Genomic DNA, 18,880 nt, shown 5'->3' on the forward strand with positions numbered 1-18,880 from the left:
GATGTCCGGGCTGCAGCTTGGAGAACAACGTGGTGATTTCCAGGTGGGTGGCACCGGAGGGTTGTCGTCCTAGCAGAGGATGCTGCATCTGCAAAGACCCTGGGATCTGAGAGTGTTTGGCCTGCTCTGAAAAGCACATTGTTGGACGTGACTGGAGAGGAGGGTCTGTGTGGGAACATCGTGATAGATGAGGTGGGAGGGGTGGCCAGAAGTCAGGTCACAGATATGGCCTTGAGTTTAGCCTGCAGGTGCCCCCCCACCTTGGATGGATTGCTAAGAACCTTGACCAGAGCGGACCTTACCCGCCTGCGTGCCATGGGCCCCTGGAGCAGGACTTTGCAGCACTTTTCAAACTATAGGTCATAAGCCGTTAGTAGATAATGAAAGCAACTTCATGCTTTTAAACTATAATTTTTAAAAAATAATAATGAAATAGACCAGAACAGTGCCTTTCGCATGATCTGTCATAGACAACCTGTTCTGTTTTCATTTTTTGGTTGCTGTTTTTTTTTTTTTAATTCCAATCTGTCACGGACTGATTCTTTTGTAAAATATAATAAAACAAATAAAAATCAATTACTAGAAAAGGGACCATGCTCTTGGATGTCACAGCGATGTCAAATTGCTATAAAAGTTTTTTTTTTTTAACACTTACTCTTTAGTAGCTTCATTGAGATATAACTTACACAGCATTCAACCCACCATTTGAAGTGCACAGTTCAGTGGTTTTTAGCGTATTCACAGAGCTGTGCAACCATCCCTGCGGCCAATTTGGGGACATTTGCAGCAAGCCTGAAAGAAGGCTCCTAACGTGAGCAATTAGTTAGTCCTCATTTCCCTCCAGCCTATCTCCCACAGCTCTAGGCAATCACTAATCTACTTTCTTTTCTTTTTTTTTTTTTAATGTTTATTTATTTATTTTTGAGAGACAGAGAGTACAAGTGGCGAAGGGGCAGAGAGAGAGGGAGACACAGAATCCGAAGCAGGCTCTAGGCTCTGAGCTGTCAGCACAGAGCCCGACGCGGGACTCGAACTCACAAACTGCAAGATCATGACCTGAGCTGAAGTCGGACGCTTAACCGACTGAGACACCCAGGTGCCCTAATCTACTTTCTAACTTTATAGATTTGCTTATTCTGGACATGACATATAAATGGAATCAGACAGTATGTGATCTTTTGTGATTGGCTGCTTTTTTTTTTTTTTCACATAATGTTTTCAAGGTATGTCCATGTTATAGCACGAATCAGGGCCACTATTCCTTTTATGACCAAACAATATTCCATGGAGTAGACACAGCACTTTTGCTTCCTCCTTCATCAATCGATGCACATTTGGGCTGTGTCCACCTTTTGGCTGTCATGAATGATGCTGCCATGAACATTCATATACAAGTTTCTGGGTGGGACATACATTTTCTTTTCTCTTGAGTACCTACACCTAGAAGCAAAATTGCTGGGTCATGTAACTCCGTGCTTTCCTTTTTTTTTTTTTTTTTTTTGAAGAACCACCATATCTTTTCCTGAGAAGCGACACCATTTTACATTCTCAAGTAATTTCTCCACATCCTCATCAACACTTCTATAGCCATCCTCGTGGCATGAAGTGATATCTCTTTTTGTGGTTTGTGCTTGCATTTCTCTGATAGATGTCGAGCATCTTTTCCTACTCAACACTTACTCTTAATTTCTGCACCTATCTCCTCCTCCCTGGCTGGTGATAAGCGGCTCACAGACCGCACTGCAAGGAGCCCTTGACTGGAAAATGTGAGCACATCTCACAGAGTGAGGTTAAGTGTTGCTTCAGAGAACTGTTGTGTCAATTACATACATACATGTATTTATGGGTCCAGGACTGAGATCTAAAATGTATTTGCAGGGGCGCCTGGGTGGCTCAGTCGGTTGAGCGTCCGACTTCAGCTCAGGTCACGATCTCATAGTTCTTGGGTTCGAGCCCTGTGTCGGGCTCTGTGCTGACAGCTCAGAGCCTGGAGCTGCTTCGGATTCTGTGTCTCCTTCTCTCTCTGCCCCTCCCCCACTCATGCTCTGTCTGTCTCTCTCTCCTCTAAAATAAAAAAACACTTTAAAAAATAAATAAAATGTATTTGTATTTCATACTATTTGAAAACCTCCCCAACATTCGCCTTCCTGGAGAGTAGAACGGACCATCCTTGAAAAGGGTCTCTGTCCTTCCAAACACATGCCATGGTGGTGTCACTGCCCAATCCCTGAGAAGATCTGACAGGCAGTTTCGAAATATGAAGCCAACCAAAAAGGGTTTAATTCCCAAAGCGATTGAATTAATAAAATAGACCCACTCTGTTGAACTCAGTGAAAAGTTTAAAAGACTAAAGAACTAAGCGGTCCGTTGAAAGATGGGTAGGTGAAAAAAATGCGACACACGCACCGTAGAATGTTACTCAACCTTAAAAAAATAAGGAAATCCTGTCATATGCTACCACATGGATGAACCTTGAAGACATTACACGATGTGAAATAAGCCAGTCACAAAAGGACAAAGACTGTATGGTTCCACTTACGTGAGGTACCAAGGGTAGTCAAATTCGCAAGAGACAGGAAGTGGAATGGTGGGGGCCGGGGGCTGGGAGAGGGGAAATGGGGAGTTGGTACTCAGTGGGTGCAGAGTCTTAGTCTGGCAAGATGAAAAAGTGCTAGAGAGCTTTACACAATGACGTGAAAATAGTACTGCTGTACCGTACATTTAAGACAAGAATGATAAACTTTATGCTCTGTATTTTTTGCCACAATTTAAAATAACATTTGGGAGGAGGGCGCCTGGGTGGCTCAGTCGGTTAAGCGACCGACTTCGACTCAGGTCATGATCTCGCGGTTTGTGAGTTTGAGCCCCGCGTCGGGCTCTGTGCTGACCGCTCAGAGCCTGGAGCCTGCTTCGGATTCTGTGTCTTCCTCTCTCTGCCCCTCTCCTGCTCTCGATCTGGCTCTCCCTGTCTCTCAAAAATGAATAAGCATTTAAAATAAATAAATGAATAAAATAAAATAAAAAATTTTTTTAAAGACTATGCTACCTGGAAACCACGTCGCTTAGCAGACAGAGCTTGGGTGTTGGATCCGACACAACTGGCTTTAAATCCTCTTCAGAGCTGTGTGAGTTGGGCGAGGGCTATCAACCCTTGACCCCTGAGTGCTTTCAGCAGTGAAACAGCTAGTTCTTAGTGCCAACAGGTGGGTCAGCTGGGAGCGAAGTGCCTACCAGAGATGCAGGGAAAGCCAAAGGACTGTGCCTCCCACGTGCGCGTGCAGCCCGCAGCCCCTTCCCATAGTCGTCTGGTCGGGGGGAGCCGCTTGAAAGAGCTGTGGGGGTAGTGCATGTGCAGTCACAGGGAGCCCCTCCCTGGGGACAGCCCCCCAGCCACCAAAGTCTGAGTTACCCCCTCTGAAAACAAGATCTCTGCTCCTTGGAAAATTCTCTGAAGCTCCGAAGCATCCAGCCTTGGGGTTCCTTGTGAGAGTCTTTTACCAGCTCAGCCTGGCTTCCCGCCTCACAGGAGGCAGCCAGAGACAAACTGTGGGGTTTTAGGTGTGTTCCAAGAGCAACAGTGGGGACTTTCTGTACCCAAGAAAACTCCCCAGGCAGTCAAGGCCTCATCCCTTGGCTTAAGGCTTTGCCCTCATAAAACACATTCCTGAGATCGTACCAATACTCTTCACAACTAAATAATGTCACAGTTTCCTAAGTATTTTCATACACAGAATATTCATCTGACCTTAGCCCTGTGCGGTGGGATCATAATCTCTGCTTTTACAAACGAAAGTTTTAATGAGCACCTACTATATGTCAGGCACTGTTCTAGGCTCTTTCTCCCAGATTAGCTTTCCCTATCTATCTATCTATCTATCTATTTAATTTATTAAGATTTTTTTAAGTGTATTTATTTTTGAGAGAGACAGAGCATGAGCGGGGGAGGGGCAGAGACAGAGGGAGACACAGAACCTGAAGCAGGATCCAGGCTCTGAGCTGTCAGCACAGGAACCATGAGAACATGACCCGAGCCAAAGTTGGACGCTTAACCGACTGAGCCACCCAGGCGCCCCAATTAGTAAGTGGTCCAGGAACGACACAGAGCCAAGGCTTCCGCATGCGGTGCTTTTCCCAGAGCACCTCAGCTGCCACTTGAGTCATTTTTGCCTCAGTGTGAACCATCCGGCCCCTTGCAGGCAGCAAGCTTTCCTGGGCAAGGAGCATGGCAGGGGGGAACCCAAAAGAGGCAGGCCCGCCTAGCGGAGGGGTGCATAGCCGGGGCTGGCAAGGTGAGGGCCCAGAGGAATGGAGAGCCCAGGACCACAGTGGCCTCAGCTCTAGGCCCGAGATTGCTGGGCCCTCTCTGTCTCTCTCCTAGACCCTCTCTCTGGTGTAGCAGCCAGGTCACCGGCTGGAGATCTGGACTCAAGTCTCCATAAGCCTCGGCCTCTGGATCAGTACAGTGAGGAGAATCAGAGTGTCCAGCCCTCGGTGGTTGTCAGGATTCAGAGAAATGCTGGACGTGAAGTGCTCCACACCACTCCTGGTGCATGGTAACAGCTCAGGAAATGCTGCTGCTGTGAGGGCTGTGCCAGTTCGTCCCTTCACGGACCCCTACCTCCAGTCCCATGGCAGCCCCCTTCCGATCCCCCTTTCTCACCCGGTCCCGCTCCAGCCACACCTCCACCCTCGAAAAAGCTGCAGGGAATTGCATGAGCCCCGGGGGGACAGCTGGGACAGGAGAGGAGCGAGGCAGCAACAGAGAGTCTCCACTACCTCCCTCTCCTCCACGAGGCTGACCCCTCAGGCCTGGCGTCAGGGACTAAACCCAAACTCCCTCCTTCCTGTTTACTCCACCAGCATCCTGGCATTCAACTTGGCCCAAGCTGAGCCGTGGGTTCAGCCTCAGTCCTTAGTGGTGGCAAAGGCCCTGGACTGGGAGAGCCACCGGTCCAAGTCTCCCAGAGGGGCTGTCCCATTCTGCAGATGGGCTCAGAACGCAGAAGAAAGACCCAGAGCTGGCAGGCCAGGGGCAGGCCTTACCGGGCTCATGCTACCCAAGGAGTGTTCTGCACAAGCTCAGTCTGATGGGGTATCGAGCCCCTTCCTGCTAGTGCTGCGAGTGACATCCAGAGAAAGTGAGTGCTCCTTGGAAATCCTGCCCCTTTCCACACCCTATCCTACCTAGAGCCCCTCCTGCCTTGGAATTTTCTCATTATAGGGGCTGCCTTATACTGAGAACAGGCTGCCTCACTGTCATTCTTGGGGAGATACCTTAACCCACACCCCATCCGACCCAGGTGTCTTCAGCAAAATGACGGAGAAGTGATCTTCCTACGGAGGTAGTGTAACACAGTCAGAAACTGTAGGGTTTGCAGCCAAAGGCTTGTGTTCAATTTCCAGCCACAATATTTACTGAAAGTTCTTCAACCTCTTGAAACCTCGGTTTACTCACATCTATAGTGACTATATCACACCACTTACTCTGTAAGGTTACTGTGGGGGCATAAATAAGATGACATGGGAAAGCACCGAACATACTGGGTACGTATAAAAGACGCTTGATACGTGTTGCTTCCTGGCACCTCTTCTGGAGGGACCGTCATAGGCCATAGCCCAGTTGGTCAGCCAGTTAGCATCCTGTTCCTTTCAGAGGGTTGTTTGGTGCCCCAGAAACAATTAGAGGGGGAAGGATGAATTTTCTCAGCCCCGGAAAGATGCCCAGATGGGTGAGGGTGAGGGAAACCATAATACACGGACTCTACTAGCAAACCAAGATGGTGTCGCCAATGCCTCTCCTGGGTCCTGCAGACACTGGGAGGCCCCCACTGCTGTCAGGGGGCCCTGGCTGGCATGGCTACAAGGAGTTACCTTCTGATAAGAAAGTGGAGGCTGCAATACTCATTCAGGGCCCTCAGTCCTCCTGTTGAGGAGGAACTCCCCAGATGGGTCTAGAAACTACCAAAGGTCCTCTCCTGAAATGGGGCTGTACTTTTAAGAGATTCGGGCTGTGTCTGTTGAAGGCAGGGCTGCACCTCTGCAAACCAGGCTGCTTCTCACTGAGGGAGGGACAAGGCCAATAAAGGGCTATGGAAGCCTTCTTCTCCATTTGATCCTTAGGCACAGGATGGGGGCCCTGCTGTTAGCGGCCTAAGGGCCAGAAGCCGATGACTATTTTGTGAGAGGCGGCATGAGACTCTGGGCATGGGCGGGCACAGCTGCTGTGGGACACAGGTGACAAAATGAGCCAGCATGTTGGGAAATCGCATACCTCTGATGGCTATTATGAGCGTATCTTGTCCTCCTGACTTATTTTGTAGGAAGTAACTGCTGACATACGGGAAAGCTGTTGGTAGCAAAGGAGCTAAGCAGACACAGGAACCAAGCTGCTTTGATTTGGGGCAAGCCACTGAACTTCCCTGCGTTAGTTTCTTTGTCTGCAAAATGAGGACAAGAGGCCCTGCTCCCAGGCAATGTGTGGACAGCACTGGGGACAGGGCCTGGCACAGGGAATGTTCTACACAGGTATCAGCTGTTATTTTTTCATCCACCTAAACCATTTGTTCTTCAGTGAATCCTCCCATGTTTTTTTTTTTTTGTGTGTGTGTCATTAGTGACTAATGAAATACTGGCCAGTTCTTTTTCCATTACCCAATTTTCTATTTCTACTTCCTGCCTTATCTCATAGGTTATCACCACGTAGGCCCTTCTTGGGAGGGGCGAAAACTACGTTGAGTTTTCAAGCAGCTACAGGAAGGATGGATGTGAGTGAGACGAGAGTGGCTAGCCACAGAGCAATGGCTGGGACACCGTGGTAGCAATTTAGCTGTGGTGTAAAGATGGCGTGGCTGTGGATAAAATCCTAGGAAATGGTGAGAAGGGGCTCCAGCTAAGACTCGCCTTGGAATAAGAGTTGACAGAAGTCAGGGTGTGTGGGTGGCTCAGTCCATTCGGCATCGGACTTCGGCTCAGGTCATGATCTCATGGTTCGTGGCTTCGAGCCCCGTGTCAGGCTCTGTGCTGACAGTGAGGAGCCCTCCTTGGATCTTCTGTCCCCTCCTCTCTCTGTACCCCCCCGGCTCACTCTCTTTCTCTCAAAAATAAAATAAACATTAAAAAAAAAAGAAAGAGGGGCGCCTGGGTGGCTCAGTCTGTTAAGCGGCCGACTTCGCCTCAGGTCATGATCTTGCGGTCCGTGAGTTCGAGCCCCGCGTCGGACTCTGTGCTGACAGCTCAGAGCCTGGAGCCTGTTTCAGATTCTGTGTCTCCCTCTTTCTGACCCTCCCCCGTTCATGCTCTGTCTCTGTCTCAAAAATAAATAAACGTTAAAAAAAAATTTTTTTTTAAAAAAGAAAGAATTGACAGAAGTTGGTGGTGACGCTGATGGTAAAAAGAAATGGCTAAAACTGACCATCAATTGAATTCTATGATAAATGTATTCATCCGAAAAAGAGAGAAAGAAGGGGAAAATTCATAATCTCACCTGATGATTAGTTCTGAGGCAATGGATTTGGGAAAAGTTTACAAATACTTTCATTTTCTACTGTATCTCCATGGGCTGTTGAGGAAGCCAGTTCCAAAATACTTCACAATTTGTTCATGTTTGGTTTTCGTTCACAAAGCAAACTTCCACATTTGGCCTTATTTTTGTCTCCACAAAATCCCTCTGGTAGCTATTACTGAAACGTCGGATATGAGGCATGATACTGTGTTTAAGAACATGGCTCTGGAGTTTGAAACCTGGCTTACTAGCTGCGTGACCTTTGGTAAGTCACTTAACCTCTCTGCACCCCAGTTTCTGCGTCTCTAAAATGGGGGCAATAATATGACCCCCGTCATGGGGTTTCTCAGCAAACAGGCTCAGTACCCTACAAAGATGAGCTGCTACCATGAGTATCTAGGAACTTCACGGCTTGCAAAGCTCTCTCTCCCTTTCTTACCTGACCTTCTTTGATACCCGCACACGTGTCACACATCCCTTTGCTGTTCGCACCGCAGTTAAACCGTGGGCTCCCCCGGGGCTGTGCCCCTCGTGCATCTGCCTCAAGCTTGAAACCCAGGTCCAGTCAGTGTGATGCTCCACTGTGTGCGTGAGATGAAGCCTCAGCACCAGCTTCCAGAGCGGGGAGAGGTGAGGACCTGAATGAGTCACCATGTGGACCCTGGAGGCATGGCACGAGCTCAGGTCCTCGTGCCCTGGGGAGCCGTAGAAGCCCTCTGATCAGAGTGGCCACATAACTCACGCTGCTCTTTGATAATCAGTCCAGACCTGCACTGAGCAACCAGCACGCGTGGCCACCTGGTCTATGAGAGGTCCTCTTTCTCCCCACACCGAAGTCTTGGTGTCATGCGGCTCAGCCTGGCCCCGGCCCCCTGCTCTGCTGACAGGAGGCAGCCGCTGTCCACGCGGTCCCCCACAAACAGGACTCCACGCTAGATCCTGCCTCGGGCCCTGTTTTCCTCAGCTGACACGCCGGGCACACACCTGCCAGGACTCTCGGGCGGGCGGGGTCCCGCGGGGAGTCTCGGGGATTCCTAGGGAAGCAGGAGACTCCCAGGAGACGGAGGTTGGGAGGAGCAATCTGAAGGGGCATCTGGAGAGGAGCAGGGTGGGGTAGGGAAGAAGAGGAATCGCGTATGTGTGAGGCCGGCCCGTGGCAGGGCCTGGAGCCACTACTTGCCGTGGAAAATCCCAACCGGAGGCAAGAACTCCACTCAACAAATATTTATGGCACCTACTCAGTGCAAATGAGAGGGCCAGGCTGAGTCACCGGGCACGGCCCTGTCCCGGCACTACGGCCTTGCTGCCGCAGGGACTTCGAGGGTCCCTGGAGCAGATGAGGGGCTGAGAGAGGGTGTAGGAGCCTGGTCCAGCGCCAAGGACCACCTGGCCCCAAGAGACAGCCCAGCCCTGCGGGGACCTGAGCTCAGCGGATCCACGGGGGCCCTGCCCCCTGGCAAAGAACTGCTGAGTCACAGACCACTCAGGACACTGCCCAGGCTAAGCTAGGGTGGCCCTGGGGGTCAGGGGAACTGAGTTGCTACCACAATGTGGCCACTCAGAGCTAACAAGTCCCAGTCCTTCCCCTCTCCAGCCTCCCCTCCTCAGCCAGGCCCAAAGCCGAGGACGCTGAGACCAGGGGGTGTGGAGTGCACGAGGGGGGTGACGGAGGTGCGGGAGGCCCTGCCTGCCCCACTCAGCTGTTTCTCACCCCGTCCTCTCCCCACATCCTCTCATGTCCGCCCACTCCTGGCCTCACCCGCCTGCTGTCCATTATCCTTTTTGCTGCAGGGTTCCTGTCCCGCTGCGCAGGGTGCACTGGGAACACTGGTGCCCGCTCCGGCCTCACTGTCCCAGTGTCCAGAAGTAGCATTAGAGCATCCCGCAGCTCTAGATTCGGGGTGGGCAGCCGCTGACCCCAAACAAAGTGACCCCACAGAGGGTATAGTAAAGGTCAAAAACCTCATCCTCTGCATGAACGCTGGCCTGATGAGAGCAGCCTTCTGTGGCCCTGCCCCAGGAAATGGCACCCCAAAAGGTCAAGGCAGAAGTGGGCTGCTGCCGAGGTGCTAGCCCAAGGACGCCTCGCGTTTGCAGTTATTTACGGCCTGCGAGGCACTGTGACATCTGATCCTTACAGAAACCCCAGAGCCACAGTGATCCCACTGTACAGACGAGGAAACGGCGTGTTCAGTGGCCAGCTCCAGCTCACCAGCCGTTAGGTGATATAGAACCTGGACTTGAACCCAGGCCTGGCTGATTGCAAGCCCTACACTCCTTACATCAGACCAAGGTTCTCTCCCACTCTTTGCCCAACATCAAGTCTAGGCGACGGGCTGATGACTGCTGCCCCATCTAAGGCAATCCCCCTGTTTATTCAGTCCTAGTGCCCTCCACACCCGCAGGTATCTCTTCCCTTGTGCCTCCTTCAGGTACCCCATAGCCCCGGCGTGCTACCTACTCTTTGTCCAGAAGTCCCCTTCTTCTTCTCTCTTTGCAGCCGGTCACTACTCTTCCTTCAAGTGAGGCCACCTCCTCTGTGAAGCCTCCCTGTATGACCCAGCAGGGCCAACCCCTCACTCTGGGCCCCCACATCTCTCTGCCCTCATGCTTGGATATGGACCCCCTAAACAGGAATTAACCATTTTGTACATGTGTGCCCTCCACTCTGCCCACCAGAATTCCTCTTTGTCCTCAGTGGCTGTTTGTGGAAGGAAGGAAGGAAGGTAGGAAGGAAGGAAGGAAGGAAGGAAGGAAGGAAGGAAGCTGGCCAGAGAGACAGGTCTTGTGTCATTAAGAAGGAGCTTGCATCAAGAGGGCAGCCTGTCATCTTGAGAAGCTGGAGACGCTGAGGCCAGGAGAAAGAATGACTTCACTGGCCCTTGAGCCACCCGAGGGTCACATGCCCTCCTCATTTTAGCCTCCCCCGTGAGGACATTACTCAATAACCCCTCAGCTCCACCCACTCCTTGTTGCTTTACTCAAAGAAGCGACAGCTTATGGAGTCATCTTTCCTGCTTCCGTCCTTTTTTTCCACTGTCCATGGAATCTGCCTAGAGCCACCTTTCCCCTCACTGCCGCCCCTGTCCCCTGCCCCCAGAGAAGCCATCTTGGGTTCTCCCTCAGGCCTCCCTCCCCTCCTCAGATGGAGCCAAGGGAGCAGCCAAGCCTGGATCAATGACTCACTCTGACCTGAGTTTGGTGAGGACAATGGCGCCTCCCTTCCTCCTGCCCTCCCTGCCTTGAGCCAAGGACCAACAATCTAGCCCTGCCTCCTGTAGAGCCAGCCCATTCCCATGTGGGACCGTCGGAACAGAGTTCCAGGGAGCCCTGAGGGAAGGCTATCCCAGCTTGTTATCCAGACCTGCCGGTGTCAGAGCCATGGTCGGGGTAGCCTCTGACAGCCTCCACCTACACGACTGTGCTCCCCACCCTCGCATCCCTGGGGATATTGATATTTTACCATTAGAATCCATTCCTCTGAGGAAGCCCAAGCCTTCAGCTGCCTTTCTGGGAAGGCCAGCTGATCTTGCTGGGTTATTTCCAGCTCTCCGAGGAGCCAGTGGCAGAGACGGAGCCTACTGGAAAGGGCAAGTCTCAAGGAGGGCACTGGCCCCTGGGCACGGCATCGGGACCAAGAGCAGTGGCCCCGGGATTCCCAGGCTGGGAGAGCTGGAGGCCAATACGTCCACCTGAGACAGAAAGGAAATGAAAGCTTGCCCTCCCGGCCCTGCCTTGGGGCACCCCTGGGTGCTAGGGCTCCGGGGAGGGGGCCGGGCATGACAGTTGGCACTGCAGGGGTTAACCTGGGCCGCCCAGCCTCCCACAGAAAGAGGGTCTGGAGTGCCTTCTGGGTGGAAGCAGAGGCGGGGACCAAGGCTGGCCTGGGGCTTCTCAAGCCACAGCCTCCCGGGGGCAGCCCCTCACCCACTCCCTCACACCCCTCTTCCTTGAATCTTTGTCCCAATCCCAGAAGCTGCCAGTACTGGCACGGGGCACGGGCAACTGAGTCATCCGTACACACCACAGCCTGCTCAGCCGCACTCACTCCAGCCACATCTGTTTCTCCTCGAGCCTGCTCATCTATCCAGCCAAGCCGGCCCCGCTCCAGCCGAGGGGAAGATGACCTGTGTGGCCCGGGCCAGGACTATTGCACCACTGAGCCAACTGCTCGGGGCATTCATCACAGAATTCTTCCATGAAAGCATGTGGATACTGGGTCCTGGCTGGCACCTCCCGACCGTCCTCCCTGTGCCACTCTCACAGCCAGAAGGGGCTTTTCCAAAAGCAAATGACCACATCCCACTCCTGCTTCGAGCCTTCAATGACTTCCCATTGCCCTGGCATAAAGGCCGTGCCCTGCAGCCGGGTGTTCAGGGCCTCCAGGTCAGGTGGCCAGGACGCGATCCACTCCTCATGCCTCCCCTCCCGCTCTTCCTCTGCTCCATACACTCAGAGTATTCACAATTCCCTGAAAAGGTTCCGCTCTGGCACCACACCTTCGCCCATGCTATTCCCACCTCTGAGAATGCCTTTCCCTTCATTTCTGGTCTGGCTCTTTCATCCTTAAGGGATCTGCCCTCCAGGCCTTTCCTGACCTTCCTGCAAGGCAAGACATTTCCTGCCATCCCTCACAGGACAGGCACTACTCTTAGGCAGGCAGAAACCGTGTCCCAGCTCAGTTCGAAGACTCTGCAGGCCTTTTGTACAGATTGCTAGATTCCAGGAGCCCACCACAGCCCATCACCAGGCTGGTTGTAAGGCTAAGGGAAGTCATGAAGCCTGATGGCTGAGTGGCCACATGACCTGGATGTCCTAAGCATTTAACCTTCCAAGAAAAGAACAAGAAGCCTCTGGATAGTGTCTGGGGGTCACCCTCATTAGCTATACCCCTAACCAACACTTCTGTCCTCCCCATCCCCACCCCGGCTGGGGTCACTATGCAGGCAACTACCCGGAGGCTCCCAGCCTCCTACCTGGAGGCGGAGGGTGGAGACCTCCTCTGTGCCCACCTTCAAGACTTTCCCAAACTCCTTCCCCTGTCCTTCTTTCAAGGGCAGGAAGGAGTCCCAGCTGAACATAAAGGGAGAATTCCCTGGATCCCCATGGTTTGAGGCTTGTGACCCCCTGAGGGGCCTTGGGGATTGAGGGCAGGAAAAGTAGTCTGATGACCCCAAGGCCAAGAAGGAGAAAGACCACACAAAAATGTCTGGTGGGAGGGGGGAAGGTAGGGAGGCCAGTTATGCTAAGACAGGGGACTCTGGAGTTTAATACCTGATTCAGCTTCTGGCCCTGGCTGTGGGTGAGACCTTCTCCCTGAGCCCTGCTCTCCTCATCTGTAGAATGGGCTCACAACGGTGCCTGTAAAGTGCTCAGCGTAGAGATGGTGGATGGCAGCCTCCTCCCTGGGAGACTGTGGGCAGGCCCCTCCCCTTCTTCAGGCTGCAGCCATCTTGGCTGTACAAGAAGGACAGGCCCACACATCTCACGGGTCTGTGGCAGAATCAGTGGGTTCACGGGCGGGAGGTGTCTCCACGAACACACATAGCCTCTGTGCCCAGGCCCCCAGGGCCAGAAATCACACGCTCACCCCCAGCTCCTGACCAGCCCCAGAGAAGACAAAAGACAGTAAGGGCCACACAGTCAGCCCACTGGTTCAGCCCTTAAACACTCTCCTCACTTCCCAGGTACCCCAGGCACCCCAGGATCCTAGCCCTTGACATCCCCCCTCTGTCTTGCCCTGTCCTCCCTCCCCGTGGCATTCCCAGAAGCTGTTTTGTTTTTCCCCTGCTGAGCACACTTGCCTGATTTACCTCCCTGTTGGTGAACTTGGGCCCATGGGGTGGGGTGGGGCTGCCAAGGCCATGACGACTTGGGGTCTCGTGGTCTTGCAAAGGCCAAAGTGTTCCTTGACCATCTGGGTTCCTAAAGGCCATTGTCTAGTGCTGGGGGTTGGGGGCTTTCCCCCTGCATATCCAGCCCATCCCCACCACCCATGTGGTGCAATCCTCAGCAGAGTGGTACCTGAGTCTCAGCTGTCCACTCACTAGCTGGATGGTCTCTGTAAAAGCCCCTCCAGGATGGATGCCACCATGCTCTACCAGCAGCAAGGAGGCATAGCCATCGGCCTGTAGCTCGGCTGTTAGGAGACCTGAAAGGGAAGAAGGGGAGTCTGTCCTCTCCGTGCTCAGAACCAGTTGAAATTGAGCTGCCAACCCTGACTAAAGGGACAGAGCAGAGCCAGGCAGCAGGGGACGCAGTGCCCAAACAGAGGTCACAGGGCGAAGACAACACTGGGAGCTCTTGTCCCAAAAGACAGACCCGAGAAGATACAATCTTTTAATTACATGCTCAGGCTTCCTGGGCTGCCGGCCAGGGTACACCCAGCCCTCGGCCTCCTCCACAGGCCCAGCAGAAACAGTGCCTCCCTCTGCCCTGACCCTCTCTGGGGACAGTGGGGTCTGGGGTTCCCCCGGACAGAGGAAAGGAGGCAGCAGACCCAGAGGGAGTTGGGCGTGGAGCTCTTGTCTCAGAGCGATGGGTGGGGGGTGAGAGAGAGCTGTGGGGTCCAGATCAGTTCAGCACTCCCCGTCATAACACACCCACTCGGGTTCTGCCGAGACCTGGGAGGGGCTGGGGGTGAGAGGACCGTCTACCCTGCCCCCCCCACCCCACCCCGAGACATCCAAACCCTCCAGGCGGGCTTCTCTGGAGGCCAGTTCATTGGCCAGCTGTACCCTGGGAGGTTACAAGAGCCTTAAGCAGCCCCGAGTAGGCGCAGAGAGGGGTGGGTTCTGCTGAAGTGTTAGACCTGGAGCCCCTCCTCTCCCGCCTGAGGTACTTGCGATGTTTGTTTAATGTTCTAGTGTTGCCGGGAAGAAACGTGTGTCGGGCTTGTGCAGGCCAGACCTGCCAGTCTGTGACCCCTTCAACTGGTTTCCTTTCCCCTCCCGAGGATCCTGGTGCCAATGCCAGTGGCCCCACCTGAGTTCAGGGAAGCAGGGGCCTGTCCCCGGCAGGTTCCACGGGTGCAGGGCTCTGCCCTTCCGAGGACTGCCTTTCCCGTGCAGTGTCTCTTTAAGTAAGGCAACAGCCCTGACATGAGTGGGTTTTTTAACCCCTGTTTTGCTACTGTAGGAACAGAGTCTCAGCCAGAGGGGATGAATGGGTCCGAGGTGCAGACCCAGAGGGTTGGATTTAGCAGCTTAGGCCTTGCTGCCTCCCTCTGAGGAAACTTGGATTTGTAAAGCAGTTAGGTGTTTACAAAGGGCTTTCACATATCAAAACGTATCTAATCCCTTGGCTTACAGAGGGGAAGTCTGGGGTAAAGAGAGAGGAATACCTGGGAGGAGGAGGACGAGGCCAGGTCTCCTCACTCCAAGTTCTAGGCTCTGTTCGTCCCACCCAGCCAGGCCAGCCCCACACAGGTGCAGCCCAAGTGGGTCCCTGTCCTCCTCATCCCAGGGGCGGAGGGGGGAGGGGAAGGGAGAAGAGGGAGGCAGCTTGGCTTCCCTTCTAGTCTCAGAGCCCAGAGCCATCTCAAGGCACCTGGTCTATTTATCCACACAACCATCAGGTAAATGTGAGCAGGATGAAGCCAGGTTTGCCCCATGCCCGAGCCTGAGGACTTCACATTGGCTTCTCTTGGGCACCCATCTGAGGTCCGCACCTGGAAGTGGAAGGATCATTCCCCACCCTGCTCGCAGTTACCACCTTTGCAAAGGCTGCAGCAGGAAGAAAAGGCGGATGGCCTGGGGAGAGAGTGGGTTGGAGAAGGCCTCTCTAGGCCACTGCAGCCCTGACCTGGAGACAGCCGATGGTTCCCATTGGGGAGGCCCTAGTCTCAGCCTAGGTCCGTGCCCAAGACAGCTAGCTTTGCACAGAGAAGAGGTCTCAGCCACCAGCCGGCCAGCTATCGCCTCCCTGCCCCACTCCTGCCAGTCAACATACCATAGGGAAGTAAGAGCCCTTATACCCTAGAGCCCTTCAGTGGGGGTTCAAACCACAGGTCAGTCACCTGTTAGCTGTGTGACTCTGGGCAAGTTTGTAGCCTCTCTGTGTCTCAGTGTTCTCATCTATAAAATGAGGACAATAATACAGTACCTACTCCATAGGACAGTCACGGGAAGTAGATGAGTTAACACATGTAAGGTACTTACAACACATTGTAAGGACTATATAAGTAGTTAGTTTATTATTACAGTTGACACTTGTGCAATGTGGAGGTCAGGGGTGCTGACCTTCAGCGCAGTCAAAAATCCATGTATAATTTTTGACTCCCCCAAAACTTAACCACAAACAGCCTCCTATTGACCAGAAGCCTTACCAAGAATACAGTCAATTAACATGTTTTATATGTTATATGTATTCTATACTGCATTCTTACAATAAAGTAAGCTAGAGGAAAGAAAATGTTCTTAAGGCGCCTGGGTGGCTCAGTCAGTTAAGCGCCTGACTCTTGATTTCGGCTCAGGTCATGATCTCACAATTCGTGAGTTCAAGCCCGGAGTTGGCACCACGCTGACAGTGGGGAGCCTGCTGGGGCTTCTCTCTCTCCCCCTCTCTCTCTGCCCCTCCCCTGCTCTCAAGCACTCACTCTGTATATGTATCAAAAGAAATAAACTTTAAGACAATACTTTTTAAAAAGGAAAATGTTCTGAAGAAACTCCTAAGAGAAAGTACATTTCCAGTACGATACTGTATTTATCCAAAAATATCCACATATAAGTGGACCCACGCAGTTCGAATTGGTTGCTCAAGGGACAACTGTCCTATTATTGTTATTTTTATTATTTTCTGAGGCAGGGGACACTGTGGATACTGGAGCAGGCTAAAACCCGAGCCCTAGGGGAGGTTCCGTGGGAGGCAGGGAGGAGGCCTATTATGCAAGGGACTGTCACCTTCCGTGCGCTGAGCGCGTGGCTCCCCAAGGAGGTTACATCAGGTGGAAAGTGCTGTTCATAGTAGTTCCCTCTCCGGCCAGTCACAAACCTACAGAGCACGAGGGGGTGAGAAATTTTACTACAGTAGGAAATGTGATGGCTGGGCAGAATTCCATTTTTAGAAAGCGGGAAGTTATTTTGAGCGAAGGGTTGGTGCGCGATATTTTTTTTTAATAGCGTCTGCATTCTAACAATACGTGCGCTTCCGCTCTGAGGAGAAACCAGGGCACAGTGGGGGCCCTGCCATGCTGCTGGGGTTGCCAGGCAACCCCTTTGGTCTCCCCGCTTCCACTGGAGGAGGCCCAGTGCAGAGCCAGGGATGGGCTCCGAAGCTCCCAGCCCCCCGGGTCCCAAGTGCTGGAGTTCATTAAGTGTCTCTGAGGCCCTCTCTGGGGTGTCTAGAGGCCTCGCTCTCCTCTGGCCTGAGCAGCGTATAATCAGGAAGGCAAGTCAGGGAAGAGCATTTTGTGCAGCTAGCGCACTTCGATTTCTAAGACTCTGTTGGCTTCTTGTGGCTGCTGTAACAAATTGTCATGAAATTGGTAGCCTCACAGAAATGTATTCTTTCACTGGAGGCCCGAAGTCCAAAATCAGTATCACTGGGTCCACATTAAGGTGTCAGTAGGGCTGTGCTCTCTCCGGAGGCTTTGAGGGAGAATCTGTTCCTTTGCAGCTCCACTGGCTGCTGGCATTCTTTGGCTTGTGGCCTTGTCACTCTGTGGTCACATTGCCTTCTTTTCTATCTGTGTCAAGCCGCCCTCTTCTTCTCTCTTATAAGGACATTTGTGATTGCACCTAAGACCCACCTAGACAGTCCAAAAGCATCTCCCTATCTCAAGATTCTTAACTTAATCTTACATCTGCTAAGATCTTTTTTCCATATATAGTCACATTTATAGATTCCAAGGCATTCGCATCTGATATCTTTGGGGATCCTTATTCAGCCCACAATCCAACTCACTCCTCGTGACTTCGAGCCTTGTGTCGGGCTCTGTGTTGACGGCTCAGAGCCTGGAACCTGCTTCAGATTCTGCATCTCCTTCTCGCTCGCTCTCTGGCCCCCTGCTGCTAGCACATTGTCTCTCAAAAATAAACAAAAACGTGTATGGGGCGCCTGGGTGGCTCAGTCAGTTAAGCATCCGACTTCAGCTCGGGTCATGCTCTTGCGGTCTGTGAGCTCGAGCCCCGCGTCGGGGTCTGTGCTGACAGCTCAGAGCCTGGAGCCTGTTTCAGATTCTGTGTCTCCCTCTCTTTCTGACCCTCCCCCATTCATGCTCTGTCTCTCTCTGTCTCAAAAATAAATAAACGTTAAACAAATTAAAAAGTAAGTAAACAAAAATGCTTAAAAATGATTTAAAAATAAAAATTAAATTAAAAAATATGTTTTCAAATAACACCATAAAATTTCAGTAATGAAATGGAGGGGAAAAAAAAAACAAAATACAAATCATTCAGAATCCTAGCCCTCAGAAATCATTTTTTTTAAGTTGTTGTATAAAGCGATCTTCCTTCTACGCCTTTTTTTCTGTTCAACACTTACAGCTTTAAAAAATGAAAGTGGATTTGCGCTTTACATTTTGTTCTTCGACCTGTATTTTTCAGTAAAATGATGCCTTCCATGGCGATACATGTAGCATTTCCTCCACCTTTCTTTTAAAAAAAATTTTTAGATGTTTATTTTTGCGAGAGAGAGAGAGAGAGAGGAAGAAGAAGAAGGAGAAGGAGAAGGAGAAGGAGAGGGAGAAGAAGGGGCAGCAAGAGAGGGAGACACAGAATCAGAAGCAGGTTCCAGGCTCGGAGCTGTCAGCACAGAGCCCGATGTGGGGCTTGAACTCACGAACTGTGAGATCATGACCTGAACCCATGTCGGACTCTCAACCGACCGAGCCACCCAGGTGCCTCTCCATCTTTCTAAAGCTGAAAAGTGTACCACCGTGTGGATGGACCATGAAGAGTTACCCACCGGTGAGCATGTGGGTTGTCTATGATTTTTCAGCTATAAAAAATGTGGCAAGATACTTGAGTGAGTTACTAATATCTGAGCTGCTCATGCTGCTATGAGAGGCTCACAAAGATGGGGAGGCATTTTTCCCTCTCCTCCACACACTACCCCAACCTCACTCCAAAGTAATCAAGCCTTGGGTGAAGGACGTCAGGGCTTCCCAAGCTCCCAGAAAGAATTACTAGGCCTTTGTTTTCTAAGGCTGAGCCAAGGTTCCAAGGGTCAAGAAACCAGACTGTCAGAGAAAGGGAGAGGCTCTGTGTTTGTGGAGAGGCTTCCACTGCAAGCACAAAAACATCTCCTCTCAAACGGACTTAGGCAATAGGGAGAATCTATTGCCGCCTGCGTCAGAAAAGCCCGGCAGCTGGGAAGGTTCAGGTGCGGTTTTATCCAGAGGTTCGCAATGTCACCAGGCTCCGGTTTCATTTTTCTGTA

Source organism: Lynx rufus, unplaced genomic scaffold (genome assembly GCF_022079265.1).
Source record: "Lynx rufus isolate CCGP_SWC_20201006 ecotype Redwood Valley unplaced genomic scaffold, mLynRuf1.p SCAF_2, whole genome shotgun sequence".
NCBI lineage: Eukaryota > Metazoa > Chordata > Mammalia > Carnivora > Felidae > Lynx > Lynx rufus.